This window comes from Nicotiana tabacum, chromosome 9 (genome assembly GCF_000715075.1).
Source record: "Nicotiana tabacum cultivar K326 chromosome 9, ASM71507v2, whole genome shotgun sequence".
NCBI lineage: Eukaryota > Viridiplantae > Streptophyta > Magnoliopsida > Solanales > Solanaceae > Nicotiana > Nicotiana tabacum.
The window spans coordinates 97,453,617-97,470,510 of NC_134088.1; positions in this window are offsets into that span (position 1 = coordinate 97,453,617).

Sequence of the window (16,894 nt, forward strand, 5' to 3'; positions counted from 1 at the left end):
TTAGTGACTAAGATAGGGCCTGAGTGCTTAGCTCTAAAATATATGAGGGTATATCGATCGGGTTGCACGCCGTAACGAGCAACAACAACAACAACCCAGTAGAATCCCACTAATAGGGTCTGGGGAGGGTAGTGTGTACGCAGACCTTACCCCTACCCCAAAGGAGTACAGAGGTTGTTTCCGAAAGACCCTCGGCTCAAGAAAACAAAAGACAAAACGATAAGAGGAGACAGCATTAGTATCACCACAACAATCATAGAAAAAATAGGAACACCATGAAATGCAGAAGAAAGATGCAATGCAAAAATGATAGCAAGTAAATAGGATATGCACTGAAAAGTGAAGTAGTAAAACACAACATTGTCACTAGCTACCCTAGACAAAAACCCTACGTGGCCAGTCCCACAATGGTACGAAGTAAGTCAAGACTCAACTATATCCTAACCTACAACTCTAATACTCGACCTCCATATTTTCCTATCAAGTTTCATGTCCTCGGAAATCTGGAGCCTCTCCATATCCTGTCTGATCACCTCTCCCCAATACTTCTTAGGCCGTCCTCTACCTCTTCTCGTGCCCTCCACAACCAGCCGCTCACACCTCCGTACCGGAGCATCTGGGCTTCTCCTTTGAACATGTCTGAACCATCTAAGCCTCGCTTCCCGCATCTTGTCATCAATGGGAGCCACGTGCACCTTCTCCCGAATAACATCATTCCTAATCTTATCTATCTTAGTGTGCCCGCACATCCACCTCAACATCCTCATTTCTGCTACTTTCATCTTCTGGATATGTGAGTTCTTAACGGGCCAACACTCAACCCCATACAACATGGCTGGTCTAACCATCGCTTTATAGAACTTACCTTTGAGTATTGGTGGCACTCTCTTGTCACACAGGACTCCAGATGCTAACCTCCACTTCATCCATCCTACCTCAATACGGTGTGTGACATCCTCGACGCCGTAACGAGCCTTATGGCTATTTATGGACTGTGGATCGGGTTGCATGCCGCAGCGAGCCTTATAGCTACTTATATGATTGGGTCGGGTTGCACGCCGCAATGATATAGCGCTTGGTCTGGAAGGAGCCCCTCTGGAGTTTGTACACCCCTAGTGAGTGCAGGTAGCTATTGAGAGTGTGTATTGAGGGCTGAGAGCCGAGAGTATGAGCTGTTAAGATGAGTTGAGTGACTGTGGCCTTGAGAGGCTGTACTTGCTTTTATTTATTGTTGCACTTAGTTGCTATCTGATGTTGTTATGAAATTTCTGGAAGATTTATATCTATTTTACTTGAGCTCGAACTGATTTGACTTATACCACCGGATTTGAAAGCACGTTCACTCTTTACTGAAAACTTTTGAAATGATCTGTATTATTATAGTTTGTCACTGCTTCTCAATTCCTTATTTAATTCTGTTACGTGCTGAGTTGGTTATACTCATGCTATACCCTGCACTTCATATGCAGATCCAGGTGTGTACGGTTCTGACGGTCGCTGAGTTCATGCGCGGGCTAATTATTAGAGACTTACGAGGTAGTTGCTAGCGTCCGCAATCCCTGTTTCTCCTTTATTATTATCTTTTCTCTCTTGTATTGACATTTGGCATAGACTGTAGTAGACGTTATTTCTAGATCGGCTATTAGATGCTCATGACTTAGTGACACCCTGATGTCGGGCTATTTAGTTTTCCGCACTTATGTTTTATATGGGTTTTACCCCCGTTTTTATGAAAAACTTTGGTTATTTTAAATGTCTTAATTCATTTATGTTAAATTTTGAAAGTGTTTTGGAAAGGTCGGCTTGTCTAGTATCACGATAGGCGCTATCACGACTAGTTAGGTTTTTGGGCCGTGACAAGTTGGTATCACAACCTAGGTTACATAGGTCTCACGAGTCATGAGCAGGTTTAGTAGAGTCTCGCAGATCTGTGCGGAGACGTTTGTACTTATCTTCGAGAGGCTACCAAACTATTAGGAAACTTCACATTCTTGAATTCTTATCGTGCGAATCTTTTGATTCTAGTAGCTATATTTTTGTTGATCTAATTCTGGTACCCCCAGCTAGGGTCGCGAGAGGCCGAAGTCGGGGTCCGCGGTGCAGCCCGCACAAGAGCTAGGACAGTACCTGCAGATCCACTAGTTGCCCCAGATCAGGACCAGATTCTAGTTGTTGATGCACCAGCTCAGGCACCACCTGTGTATATTGTGATTCCAGGCCTTCAGGAGGCCTTAGCTCAGATTCTGACCACATGTACCATTCTTGCTCAGGCGGTCTCTATTCCATCCGCAACAGCCACTTCTTAGGGTGGGGGAGGTGCTCAGACTCCCACTGACCGCACACTAGAGCTGGTGGTACAGGGATTCCAGACACCAGGGGCACCACCAGCCCCGCCGGTTGTAGCTGCTCAGGACTATGTGGTTCCTGCTATGCATGAGGATGAGCAGCGTAGATTAGGGAGGTTTGAGAGACTCCAGCCTCCATCTTTCAGTGGTACTGAGGGAGAGGATGCACAGGGTTTCTTGGACAAGTGTCAGAGGATACTCTGTATAACAGGTATTCTAGAGGCTAGTGGGGTCTCATTCACTACTTTTCAATTCCCTGGGGCTTCCTTCAGTTGGTGGAGGGTTACGAGAGGCGTAGGCCGGTCAGCGCAACACCCCTTACCTGGCAGCAGTTCTCCAGTCTATTCCTGGAGAGGTTCGTGCCACAGTCCAGCAGAGAGGAGCTGCGCAGGCAGTTCGAACAGCTTCGTTAGGGTGATATGTTTGTGACGCACTATGAGATGCGATTCTTGGAGTTGGTCTGTCATGCTATCTGTTGGTTCCCACAGACAGGGAGAGGATCGGGAGGTTTATAGATGGCCTCACTTTTCAACTGCAATTACTTATGACCTGAAAGAGAGTGTCTGGTGCTACTTTTGATGAGGTTGTCGACATTGCGCGTCAGATTGAGATGGTTCGCAGTCAGGAGAGGGTTAAGAGGGAGGCCAAGAGGCCTCGTGGACATGGTGGATTTAGCGGTGTTCCTTCTGGGGGTAGTTCCACCACGGTAAGGGTCGTCCTTTCATACATGCTCAGACGACTCGCCCAGTCCATCGTGGTGCATCATCTGACCATGGTTCACACAGTTATCAGCATGTCCATTCATCTCTTAGTGCCCTCCCAGCTCAGAGTTCGTCCCATGCTCCATCATGTCAGGGCTCATCTATGCCAGGTCATTCTACCAGTCATCCCGGTGCTCGTGGCTCCCTTTAGTCCCCAGCACCAGCACCGAGGAGTTGTTATGAGTGTGGAGAGTTTGTCCACATCAGGAGGCATTGTCCTCGCCTTACGGGAGGTCCGACTCAGTAGAGGAGCCAGTCTACGACATCAGCACCAGTCTCTTCACCACCTGCTCAGCCAGCTCGGGGTGGAGCCCAGTTAGTTAGGGGTCGCCCGAGAGGGGGACGCAGATCACGGGTTGGCCAGACCCATTTCTATGCCCTTCCTGCCAGACCAGATGATATTGCTTCAGATGTTATGATTACAGGTATTGTCTCAGTTTACCACAGAGATGCCTCAGTATTATTTGACCCTAGTTCCACTTATTCATATATTTCCTCGTATTTCGCTCATTTTATGGATATGCCCCGTGAGACTTTAGTTTCATCTATTCATGTATCTACTCTCGTGGGCGATACTATTATTGTGGACCATGTATATAGGTCATATGTGGTGACTATTGGGGGTCTGGAGACCAGAGTGGATCTTTTGCTGCTTAGTATGGTCGATTTTGATATGATATTGGGTATGGATTGGTTGTTTCCATGTCATGCTGTTCTAGATTGTCATGCTACGACTATGACGTTGGCAATGCTGGGGTTGCCGAGGGTTGCATGGAGTGATTCTATAGACTATGTTCCCAGTAGAGTGATTTCATACTTGAAGGCTCAGCAGATGGTTGAGAAGGGTTGTCTACCCTATTTGGTTTTTGTGAGGGATGTTAGTGTAGAGACTCTTACCATTGATTCTGTTCTGGTGGTGCATGATTTTTTGGATGTGTTTCCTGCAGACCTTTCGGGCATGCCGCCTGACAGGGATATTGACTTCGGTATTAATTTGGTGTCGGGCACTCAACCCATTTCTATTCCACTATACCATATGGCGCCGGCTGAGTTGAAGGAGCAGCTTCAGGAACTCCTTGATAAAGGGTTTATTCGGCCTAGAATGTCACCTTGGGGAGCACCGGTTCTATTTGTAAAAAAGAAAGATGGTTTTATGAGGATGTGCATTGACTACAAGCAGTTAAACAAGGTCACAGTCAAGAACAAGTATCCTTTGCCACGTATTGATGATCTATTTGACCAACTTCAGGGAGCGATGGTTTTCTCCAAGATTGATTTGAAGTCAAGGTATCACCAACTGAAGATTCGGGATTCGAATATTCTTAAGACAGCTTTCAGGACCCGATATGGTAATTATGAGTTCCTTGTGATGTCTTTTGGGCTGACTAATGCCTCAACAATGTTCATGCATTTGATGAACAGTGTGTTTCAGCCTTATTTGGACTCGTTCCTTATTGTATTCATTGATGATATCCTGGTGTACTCTCGTAGCCAGGAGGAGCATGCCCAGCATTTGAAGATTGTGTTACAGAGATTGAGAGGGGAGAAGCTTTATGCAAAATTCTCCAAGTGTGAGTTTGGCTCGGTTCAGTGGCATTCTTGGGGCACATAGTGTCCAGCGAGGGTATTTAGGTGGATCCGAAGAAGATAGAGACGGTGCAGAGTTGGCCCAGACCGTCCTCAGCCATGAAGATTAGGAGCTTTCTTGGTTTGGCGGGCTATTATCGTCGTTTTGTGGAGGGTTTTTCATCTATTGCATCTCCCTTAACCAAATTGATCCAAAAGGGTGCTCCATTCAGGTGGTCGGATGAGTGCGAGGAGAGATTTCAGAAGCTCAAGACTGCTTTGACCACGGCTCCAGTTCTAGTTCTACCATCAGCTTCTGGTTCTTACACAGTGTATTGTGATGCCTCGCGGATAGGTATTGGATGTGTTCTGATGCAGGAGGGTAGAGTGATTGCTTATGCTTCACGCCAGTTGAAGACCCATGAGAAGAACTATCATGTCCATGACCTTGAGTTAGTAGCTGTTGTTCACACCTTGAAGATTTGCCGGCACTATTTGTATGGGGTCCATTGTGAGATTTTCACTGATCATTGGAGTTTGCAACATATATTCAAATAGAAGGATCTTAACTTGCATCAGCGGAGGTGGTTGGAGCTTCTTAAGGACTATGATATCACCATTTTGTACCATCCCGGGAAGGCCAATGTGGTTGCCGATGCCTTGAGTCGCTGGGCGGAGAGTTTGGGGAGTTTAGCATATCTTCCAGCAGCAGAGAGACCCCTGGCATTGGATGTTCAGGCCTTAGCTAGCCAGCTTGTCAGATTGGATATTTCGGAGCCGAGTCGGGTATTGGCTTGTGTGGTCTCCAGGTCTTCTCTTTATGATCATATCAGGGAGCGTCAGTATGAGGACACCTATTTGCTCGTCCTCCAGGACAGGGTTCGGCGAGGTGATGCTAGAGATGTGACTATTGGTGATGATGGCGTGTTGATGATGTAGGGCCGGATATGTGTGCCCAATTTAGATGGGCTTCGGGAGTTGATTCTTGAGGAGGCCCACAGCTCGCGGTATTCCATTCATCCGGGTACCGCGAAGATGTACGAGGATTTGAGACAACACTATTGGTGGAGGAGGATGAAGAAGGATATAGTTGGGTTTGTGGCTCGGTGTCTCAACTGTCAGCAGGTTAAGTATGAGCATCAGAGACCGGGTGGCTTGCTTAAGAGGTTAGAGATCCCATAGTGGAAGTGGGAGCGGATCACCATGGATTTCTTAGTTGGGCTCCCACGGACTTCGAGGAAGTTTGATGCTATTTGGGTGAATGTGGATAGCTGACCAAGTTCACGCACTTCATTCCAGTTGGTACTACTTATTCTTCAGAGCGGTTGGCTGAAATTTACATCCGAGAGACTGTTCGCCTTCATGGTGTCCCAGTTTCCATCATTACGGATAGAGACACATAGTTTATATCGCAGTTTTAGAGGGCCGTGCATCGAGAGTTGGGTACTCAGGTTGCGTTGAGCATAGCATTTTACCCTCAGACGGACGGACAGTCCGAGCGCACTATCCAGATATAGGAGGACATGTTACGCGCTTGTGTCATTGATTTTGGGGGTTCATGGGACAAGTTTCTGCCGCTCACAGAGTTTGCATATAACAACAGTTATCAGTCGAGCATTCAGATGGCTCCGTACGAGGCATTATATGGAAGGCGGTGTAAATCTCTGGTGGGATGGTTTGAGCCGGGTGAGGCTAGGCTATTGGGCACTGACTTGGTCTAGGATGCATTAGACAAGGTGAAATTGATTCAGGAGCGGCTTCGCATGGTGCAATCTAGGCAGAAGAGCTATGCTGACAGGAAGGTCCATGATGTGTCTTTCATGGTTAGGGAGAAGGTTCTGCTGAAGTTATCATCCATGAAGGGTGTTATGAGGTTTTGGAAGAGGGGAAAGTTGAGCCCCTAATTCATTGGGCCTTTTGAGGTACTTCAGAGGATAGGGGAGGTGGCTTACAAGCTTGCCTTGCCACCTAGCTTATTGAGTGTTCATCCAGTATTTCATGTTTCTATGCTCCGGAAGTATATCGACGATCCGTCCCATGTTTTGAATTTCAGCACGATTAAGTTGGATGGTGATACGACTTATGATGTGGAGCCAGTGGCCATTTTGGAGCGGCAGGTTCGGAAGTTGAGGTCAAAGAATATAGCTTTAGTGAAGGTGCAATGGAGAGGTCAGCCTGTGGAGGAGGCCACTTGGGAGACCGAGCGGGAGAAGCGGAGCAGATATCCACACCTATTTGAGACTCCAGGTATGTTTCTAGACTCGTTCGAGGACAAACGTTTGTTTAAAAGGGGGAGGACGTAACGACCCGGCCAATCTTTTCGAGAGTTATAGGCTTGTTTCCCCCATTTCTACTTCTTTTGTGCTTTATAACTGTATTATGTCCTACCGGGTTGGTTGGTTCGAGTCTGAAGAGGTTTTGGAGTAAATTGAGATACTTAGTCTCTTAATTGGAAACTTACGTTAGGAAAAGTCAACCTAATGTCGACTTGTGTGTAAACAACCTCGGATTTGAATTTTGATGATTCCGTTAGCTCCGTTAGGTGATTTTGGACTTAGGAGCGCATCCAGAATGTGATTTGGAGGTCCGTAGTAGAATTAGGCTTGAATTGGCGAAAGTTGGAATTTTGGCGGTATTGGCCGGCAGTGGAAATTTTGATATCAGGGTCGGATTGGATTTTCGGAAGTTGAAACAGGTTCGTGGTGTCATTTTTGACTTGTGTGTAAAATTTGAGGTCAATCGGACGTGGTTTGGTAGGTTTCGGCGTCGTTTGAGGAAGTTGAAAGTTTAGAAGTCCTTTAGGCTTGAATCCGGGTGTAATTGGTGTTTTGTTGTTGTCTTGAGTGATTCGAAGGTTCGACTAAGTTCGCATGGGGTTTCATGACTTGTTGGTATGATTGGTTGAGGTCCCGGAGGACTCGGGGTGATTTCGGGTGGTTAACGGCTTGATGGGAGTTAAGGAAATGCAGCTGAAGTTGTTGTTACTGGTGTAACCGCACGTGCGGAGTGGGAACCGTAGGTGAGAGTCCGCAGAAGCGAAGAAGGAGCTGCAGATGCGGCCAAGAAGGAGCTGGACAGGAGCCGCAGGTGCGAAGATATTCCCGCACCTGCGAGGGTCGCAGATATGGGCAGTTGGGCGTATGTGCGAAGGATGGCCGCATGTGCGATAGATTCCCGCACCTGCGATAGGAGCATATGCGGTCTTGGGGATGCAGGAGCGATGTCAGGAGTTTTAAGTGAAATCCGCACCTGCGATGGAATTTCCGCAGGTGCGGCATCGCAGAAGCGACAAGAGGACCGCAAGTGCAGTATTTCTGGGCAGAAAAACACCAGCTCGAGGGTTGGACTTTCATTTTCGATTTTAGACTTGGGAAGCTCGGGTGTGAGAAGATTTTTCGAGGATTTTCAAGGAAAATGTTGGGGTAAGTAATTCTAACCCTGATTGGTCTAAATTTCGTGAATCTATGGCTTTCTTCATCACCTAATTAGGGATTTGAGTTAGAAATTTGGGGGTTTAGGGCTTGGGAATTGGAGACTGAACTTTGGGGTTTTGGAGGGGCAATTGAGATCGGATTTTTATAAATTTGATATGGTTAGACTCGTGAGCGAATGTGCTTTCAGGTTTTATGACTTTCGTCAAGTTTCGAGACGTGGACCCTGGGGGCCGGGTTCAGCCGATTTCGGATTTTCTGCTATAGTTTAGTAGTTTTCTTGTGAAATTGATCCTTTTAACCAATATTGATTATCTCGTACTGTTTATGGCTAGATTCAGGACATTTGGATATTGATTCGAGGGGCAAAGGCATTATGGAGTAGGATTTTTGCGCGTTTGAGGTAAGTAACAGTTTTAAATCTGGTTTTGACGGTATGAAACCCCAAGGATTGGTATGATGTGAGTGTTTGGAGGTGACGTACATGCTAGGTGACGGGCGTGTGAGCGTGCACCGTGAGGGATTGTGACTTGGTCCGTCCTATGAGACTGTAAAGTCGAATAGCCATTGTTATTACTTAATTTTTCCTTGTCTTTGAGCAATTGACTTCCTTTCATGTTAGAAACTATGCTTAGGCCATATGATATCACTGCTGGGACCCGCAACGGTCATATACTTGTTGAATTGACTACTAATTGATGTCTTGTACTCAGTCACAGTCTTACTTGTGTGTTATATCTCTATTCCCTCTCATTCCTTGTTGATACTTGTTGTATTCTCTATTTTGGCGGATTATTATGATATTTTGTGAGCCCGAGAGGTTGGAGAGGTTAGTGACTGGGATAGGGCCTGAGTGCCGAACTGTGAACTATGTAAGGGTATATGGATCGGGTTGCATGCCGCAACGAACCTTATGGCTATTTATGGACTGTGGATCGGGTTGCACGTCGCCGCAATGAGCCTTATGGCTACTTATATAATTGTGTCGGGCTGCACGCCACAGCGATATAGAGCTTGGGCTGGAAGGAGCCCCTCCGAAGTCTGTACACCCCCAGTGAGCGCAGGTACCTATTGAGAGTGTGTATTGAGGGCTGAGAGCCGAGAGTATGAGCTGTTGAGATTAGTTGAGTGACTGCGGCCTTGAGAGACTGTACTTGCTTTTATTTATTGTTTCACTTAGTTGCTATATGATGTTGTTGTGAAATTTCTGAAAGATTCATATCTGTTTTACTTGAGCTCGAATTGATTTGACTTATACCACCGGATTTGAAAGCATGTTCACTCTTTACTGAAATTTTTCGAAATGATCTGTATTATTATAGTTTGTAACTGCCTCTCAATTCCTTATTTAATTGTGTTACTTGCTGAGTTAGTTGTACTCATGCTATACCCTGCACCTCATGTACAGATCCAGGTGTGTACAGTTCTGACGGTTGCTGAGTTCGTGCGCGGGCTGATTATCGGAGACTTACGAGATAACTGTCGGCATCCGCAGTCCTTGTTTCTCCTTTCTTATTATCTTTTCTCTCTTGTATTGGCATTTGGCATAGACTGTTGTAGACTCTGTTTCTAGAACGGTTATTAGATGCTCATGCGACACCCCGATGTCAGGCTATTTGTTTTCCACACTTATGTTTTATTTGGGTTTTTCTCCCGTTTTTATGAAAAACTCTAGTTATTTTAAATGTCTTAATTCATTTTTGTTAAATTTTGAATGTTTTTTGGAAAGGTCGGCTTGCCTAGTATCAAGATAGGCGCCATCACGACGGGTTAGGTTTTTGGGTCGTGACAGAAATCTTCTAGAAATATCCAAATGAAATTCCGAGCATACGCCCAAGTCCAAAATCACCATCCGGACCTAACGAAATCATCAAAACTCCGATCCAAGGTCGAATACTAAAAAGTCAAATTTGGTCAACTCTTCCAACTTAAAGCTTCAAACATGAACTTCATCCTTTCGAAACACATGAAAACTAAAATCGATGATTTACACACATCATAATACATCATATGAAGCTATTCAAGACTTCAAATAGTTGAAAGGAGCGTAAATGCTCAAAACGACCGGTCGGGTCGTTATACCTAAGTAGACATATCGTCCAGGTGTCTGCTAACTCTCCCTTATTAGATAGTAGAAAATTGATATCCGGAGAACAGAAACGACTACTTATTTTAGTCCATTCCGTGATTATATGCTTTTCCGTAATTAGAAATAGTACAAAATCTTTGCATATATATCTGAATCTTCTTCTTCCTTTTTTTTGGATCGAACGAATTTTTTTTATATTTAACCAAGTATAAATATGTACATCCGACATCCGCTAACTCATTGGACTCTAGAGTTAGACGGTTCCGGGTGAATCATCTTTTACAGCACTATATCCATTCCCTATCTAAGCTAGTCAAGCTACTCTCCAATCAATATATTCATCTTTTCTAGAAAACTCTTCCATTGACTCTTTTGTTGGCCTTTGATATGCAACGGCAGTACTATCTTTCTGACCCTCCGAGCATAATCAACCTTTTGTTTTTGGAATCTGCGCATGATTCTCTCAGTCCAAGTATAGTATACTGCAGCTGAAAATAAGAAAATTAGTATACGAGCTCTAGGCATGCTATTGTTGCTTCTCTTTATTAGCCATTGTACTATCTAAATATTCATGATTCTTCAGCTTTCATTAAACAAGTAATTCTGAGCACAAGATCATCCTGCTTTCCATCTTCCAGCTTTCTATATATAGATACTGAATCTTCCATTCTTCTTTTTCCTTTGCAATGTTGTGACAGCTCCCAGCATTTCCTTCAGTATTTCAGTCCAAGTTCTGCAAAATATAATAAACCAGAGTTGCCATCCTTTTTATTTGATTTAAATTTTAAACTCAATTTTGATAATATCAAAACTTAAGAAGTGAGATGTAGAACTTAAAATTTTAGTGTTCATAGGCTAACACTAGAAAAAGTTGAATTTGAATTATAAGTATGTCCAAGTTGATGTAGAACTTCTTCTGCTAAAACATGGTGAAACTTCAAAACTCAAAAATCAGTGTGGAAATGTTTCCTAGAGGCCATGTATTTTAAGAGGTCACATTCAGTGGCTAAAGTTTGGCACTGTTTAATGGAGAATAGGTCCCGGAAACCATAGGCAAATCAAGATTTTGAACTTATGGGATTCAAAATCTATTACTTGTACTTATTTAGTGGATGTTTTAACATACATACATACAGGGTCTAAGTCAAAACTACTGGACCAGATGAACGCATAGCTTATTCACTAGAATCCTCCCTTGTTGGAAACCTGTTCTTTTGGTGGGGCAATTGATCAAGAATGGGAATGCGAAGTCAGCCTAGAAGATGTTGAGGATATGCAATCCATAAAATTTTACTGCAACCAATATTTGGTATAAGAAATTCCCTTACAATGTTGAGGGTCCTTGTAGATGCAGCTGGTGCAATGATGAACTAGCTGTTTAAGTGTGGACTTTTTTCAGTAATTCCTGTGGCATTTAATTATGACAACAAAATATTAGGCACAACATGATGCCTATGTTGCACTGGACAAGTCATTATCGCACTTTCTTCATACCAAAGAAGCTGAAGCATTAGTATAATCACGTTTCTATAGGTGACAACTTGAATAATGATTCGCATCGTTCGATTCAGTGACCATGGATCTACGGCTGTAAAACGAAACAATTAAGCTTCTACCAAAGTATATGATACTAACATCCAATAATTGAATAATCTTTCTATAACTAAGGTAGAAAAGTCGAGGGATTTCACCACACATGTTTAAATTAACTTATACAACATAAGGTAGAAAATTCGTAAGAGCAGATAGATTTAACGAATAGGATGACAATGCACACATGTTTAACTCTGTTAGTAATGTAACTTCAAAAAGAATAGTGAACAAAATGAGAGTATAATATAATGCACACAAGGACTACGAAATATGTGATTAGAAACTTAAACTCACAACAATGACAGGATCACATATTTAAATCTGTTAGTAATATACAAGCTTTTAAAGATCAATATAGTGAAGAAAATGAGAGCATACTCGGTTCTGCATCCATTTCGATCTTTACTTTTGTCCCTTGATCACTTGATCTCCCTCTCTTCATATTCTCCATCTGGCTTTTACAAATTGCTAGTATAAACCTGAAATCTTACTTATAGAGGCTACGATATCCTTTATTATTAGGAATTGCCTCTTGAACTGACCTCAAGTTATTTTCTCATTTTGCAAGAAAATAAACGTTATGTATTCCTAATCGTCACATTAGCTTCCTACATATTTCCCAAGATAAAAGCAAACAATCATTCCCTCGGGTCTGTGTTGTATGATAGAATCATTTTCGACAAATAAGATCAAGTTATTTTATGTGCTTAATTAAAACGAAATTCCAGAAAAATATTTTTCATCGTTATATAGGCGAAAGAAACAAGTCATTTTTCATCAATATCAAGTCATTTTTTGAATTTTATAGTTTTCAAATTACTTGCTCCAACTAACACTTTATTTTAAGAAAATTTTACCTCCTATAGCAAACCTTTACGCCTTATTTATTATAAATAAATACCCTTTTAAAATATTATTTTCTATAGCTACCTTTTAGTTTTTATAGCAAAATATGTATTTATGGTCGCTTCCTACCGTTAAGCTATTAAATACGCTGTGTAATATTTTTCTCTCTCCTACTTTATGTTCTTTCTCTCACAAGATCACTGTATAGTATCCAATTTCTCTCTCCACGATCTCTCTCTTATAACGCCATTCTCTTCCCCATTCTATATCCACGATTCTCCACTGATTCATCTCAATTGTCTCTCTTAATTTTCAATATTTTTTGCCCCAAAAAGTTGTGGTAAGTGTTAAAGTTGTTAGATTTTCGTTGGTACTGTGCTTCTTCTGTTTCTCTTTACTAATTATTTTTATAAATAATCACCATTGTTATGCTTTCACCAGAAAACTCGAAATTTCATCTCCAATGGTCGATTCAACAATTCAGAAGAGGGCTACCCGAGGTATACCCACCAAAGCACTCAATTTCGAAGGGTCATCTTTCGATTTGCAAACCACTCAAGCGGAACATGTATTTACAGGTTAAGTAGCAAATACATACAACAGAATACAGTTAGTTTGAGAATACAGATGAAAACACTTAATTGGAATACATAACTAAAACTAGAACAACTAGTGTATTTTACATTGTTAAATGAAATAAAATACATTTAAATACAAGAGTCAAAAGTCAATGTAATAAATATAATTGAGTTTGTTGAGTTATATTAGGAGTTTATCACGTTAATTGATTCACTTACCATTTTAAAATAACTGGAGAGACCTTTTTTTCGCAGATTTTCGTTACTGTATTCATGAATACAGTAGCTTGAATACATCGAATACACTCTATAAAAACTGAAAAGATATCTATAGGAAGTAATTAATTAAGTAAATGGTGGCTATAGCAAGTTAATAGTCACTAAACAATAGTGATTTCTGAAAATTTCTTCTATTTTAATTACTAAAAGCTAATCGGGTTATGAGTTCTCACTATTTATTTTATTCAATTTGGATTATTCATTTTAATATCCAATAATTTTATGTCTCAGACACTAGAAGTTAGGGATTCTATGGTATATTTCGGTTCAATATTTTGGTATTCGGTTTCTTAAAATGCTATACCAATATCATATCTAATTATATTCGGTATGGTTCAGTCCAGGAACTTTGATTTGTTCTGGTTGAATATTAATTAATGCATAAAGCCATAACTTGTAATTTTCTTAATTAAAGTACTCACAATAACAAAAATAAAAATGTTTTAAGCTTACCTAATTGTTGACAAAGTTTTTTGTCCAAAACCTGCTAGTATCAACCCATAGAGAGAAAAAAGTACATTAAGGAATAAGTTTGAATTTAGGAAATATCTTGTTACTTGGTGAACTTAGAGAATATAAGGACTAATCCCACAGACGAAACAGCAATACAAGAGTAACTAAGTAAGAAATACCTAAAATCTTAGAAGCGTTACGCTAAACTGCTTGGAAACACGGGGAATAAGAGTTAGAATCTGCAGTGTACCTTGATCTGCCATTTTCCTACACGAGTTTTACTGCTAACCTCAACATGAATGTCAAAGAAAAGTATTCATAACTTAGTATGTTATAATCCATATATAATACGAGTATTGTATAACTTAGTATATATGTCGGTATGGTATCAATATTTCGATATTATTTTAAATATCAAATACCACACCTAATAGCAATTTTATTAAAAGTTAAATAAAATACCATACCAAATACCAAACTAACGAATACCAAATATCAAAGTTTTTGATTTAGGTACAGTCATTCCATATTTACTGTATTATGCAGTCCTACTAAAAGTTCTCTACAATTTCTATCGACAAATATATCTAAATAAAGTTAAAAGGCTCTTAGCAAAGACTCACTACTAGAAATTCGGCAAATACCGACCAAGGTCGACCGACCAACTTTGGTCGGTCAAAAAACCGACCAAAGTTGGTCGGTTTTTCAAAATATTTTTTTAAAATTTTTTTTACGAAATCGACCAACTTTGGTCGGTTTTCTTTGGTGCAAAAATGCGAAAAACTATTTTTGAGTCCCGTAAAATTTATGTTTCAAGAAACCGACCAACTTTGGTCGGTTTTTTTAATTAAAATAAATAAAAATTAATATTAAAAAAACCGACCAACTTTGGTCGGTTATTTTCGTGCGAAAATACAATTAAAAAGTATAAATCAAATAAAAGACAGTCTTAAAACAAAATGTACCAATGATCTAGTGGTAGAATAGTATTCTGCTACAGTACAGACCCCGGTTCGATTCCCAAATGGTGAATCTTTTTATTACACAATTAAAATACCGACCAACTTTGGTCGGAAAAAACCAACCAACTTTGGTCGGTTTTGTTTTTGCAATATTTTTTTTTAATTTAATTGACCGACCAAAGTTGGTCGGTATGCCTTTTCGACCACAAAAATACCGTTCACACGTAAATGGTCGCATTTTGGTCGATTTTTGGCCATTACCGAATAACGTTGGTCGGTTTTTACCGAATTTCTAGTAGTGACTGAACCTAATGCAAGTGTAAATACCATCATCACTGAGCCTCAAATCCAACAACAAAAAAAAAAATAGATTACGCCTAGCTCAAATCCAATTAGTTGGTGTCGCCTAAATGACATTTTGCTCAATTTTATTCTTTCTTTTTTTTTTTGTAATTGCGCATGAAATCTAATATATAGTATTAATTTTTCTCAAGACATTTTCTTCCATTTGATTAAAAAATCTACTTCATTCGATTTTGATTTTGTTAATCGTCATGATTCCACACCTACGTACATTTATCTTTAGTGGTTTTAATAAAACTAACCGTTAATGTGGAATATCCACTAAGGATGTGTTTGGTATGACGGTTGCATAAAATAGTTGGAAAATATTTTCGTAGATATTACATTTTTCTGAAATTTGAGTAAAATGTCTTTCCTAAAAAAAGTTAGGAAAACATTTTTCAAAAACTCCACCTACCCTCACATCTAACCCCAACCCCATCCCCCTCTCCAAAAAGATTTTTTTTTTTCAGATTTCAATTTTTTTTCTTTTCCGTCACCGCCCACCCTACGCCCCCTCCCCCCCAGGGCAAAACATATTTTTTTTTAAATATTTTCAGTTCTGGTTTTTTTTTATTTTTTCGGTTTACAAGTTCGAAATTTTACGAGTTCCAAAGTTATGATTTCAGAGGTTTATTTGTTTGGAAGTTTGCGGGTTTAGAAATTATAGAGTTTACGTGTTCGAAAGTTTAGCAGTTCAAAAGTTTATGAAATTTGTGGGTTCGGAAGGTTGTTGGTTCGAAAGTTTATGGCTTCATGTTTATTGTATCTAAGTTATTTATGAATACTCTTGAGAAGTTATTTTTCTTAATTTGCGTACCAAATACCGAAAAATAATGTAAAATTACTACTTATTTTTCAAGAAAATATTTTTGTTATACCAAACACACCCTAAGTAGCGAAGTGTATGAAAAACTTTTCACATTCACAAACCGTTTGACAAAATGCAGGAAGAAATAAACGAAACATATGTAAAAAAAACTATATATTAGCACAACAATCAATAACAATAACGATAAAATAACAATTACACCTTAAACCCAAGGTTGTTGGATTTTGGATATATACATATCCTCATCATCCGTTTTGCTCCGCTAATTAGTATCTTTATAGTAAAATTTAATAATTTTGAGTTGTCCAACATTAGAGGTTTTCTATAATTTCTACTGACATACATATAAACAAAGTAAAAAGACTCTCAGCAATTACTGAAATTATTATAACTATTGTCATGACTGTCTTAAACCCAACTAGTTGGCCTCACTTATATAAATGTGTTTTCTTGTGTTCGATTTTTTCGTCAAATGTACATGAATTATATGATACAATCAATTTTTGAAACAATTTCCTTTCGTGTGATCTTAGATCTATCTCATTCAATTTTAACTCTTTTCAATAGTCAGTATTAGTAGGAATTGACCGTTAATGTAATACAGTCACAAATAGTAGCCGACAATAACAACAATAATAACGTTTCAATCTTAAACAAGTTAGAGACGGCCAAAGTAGCCAAGTGATATGAGAAAGTAAGTTAGTGAACCAGTATATATGTAGACAAATAAATTCTTGTATTTAATGAAGGGAGAAAAGAACTGGAAACAACTGGCTCCGAACTGTTTCATTTCGGAAGTTTTCACATAAAATCACAC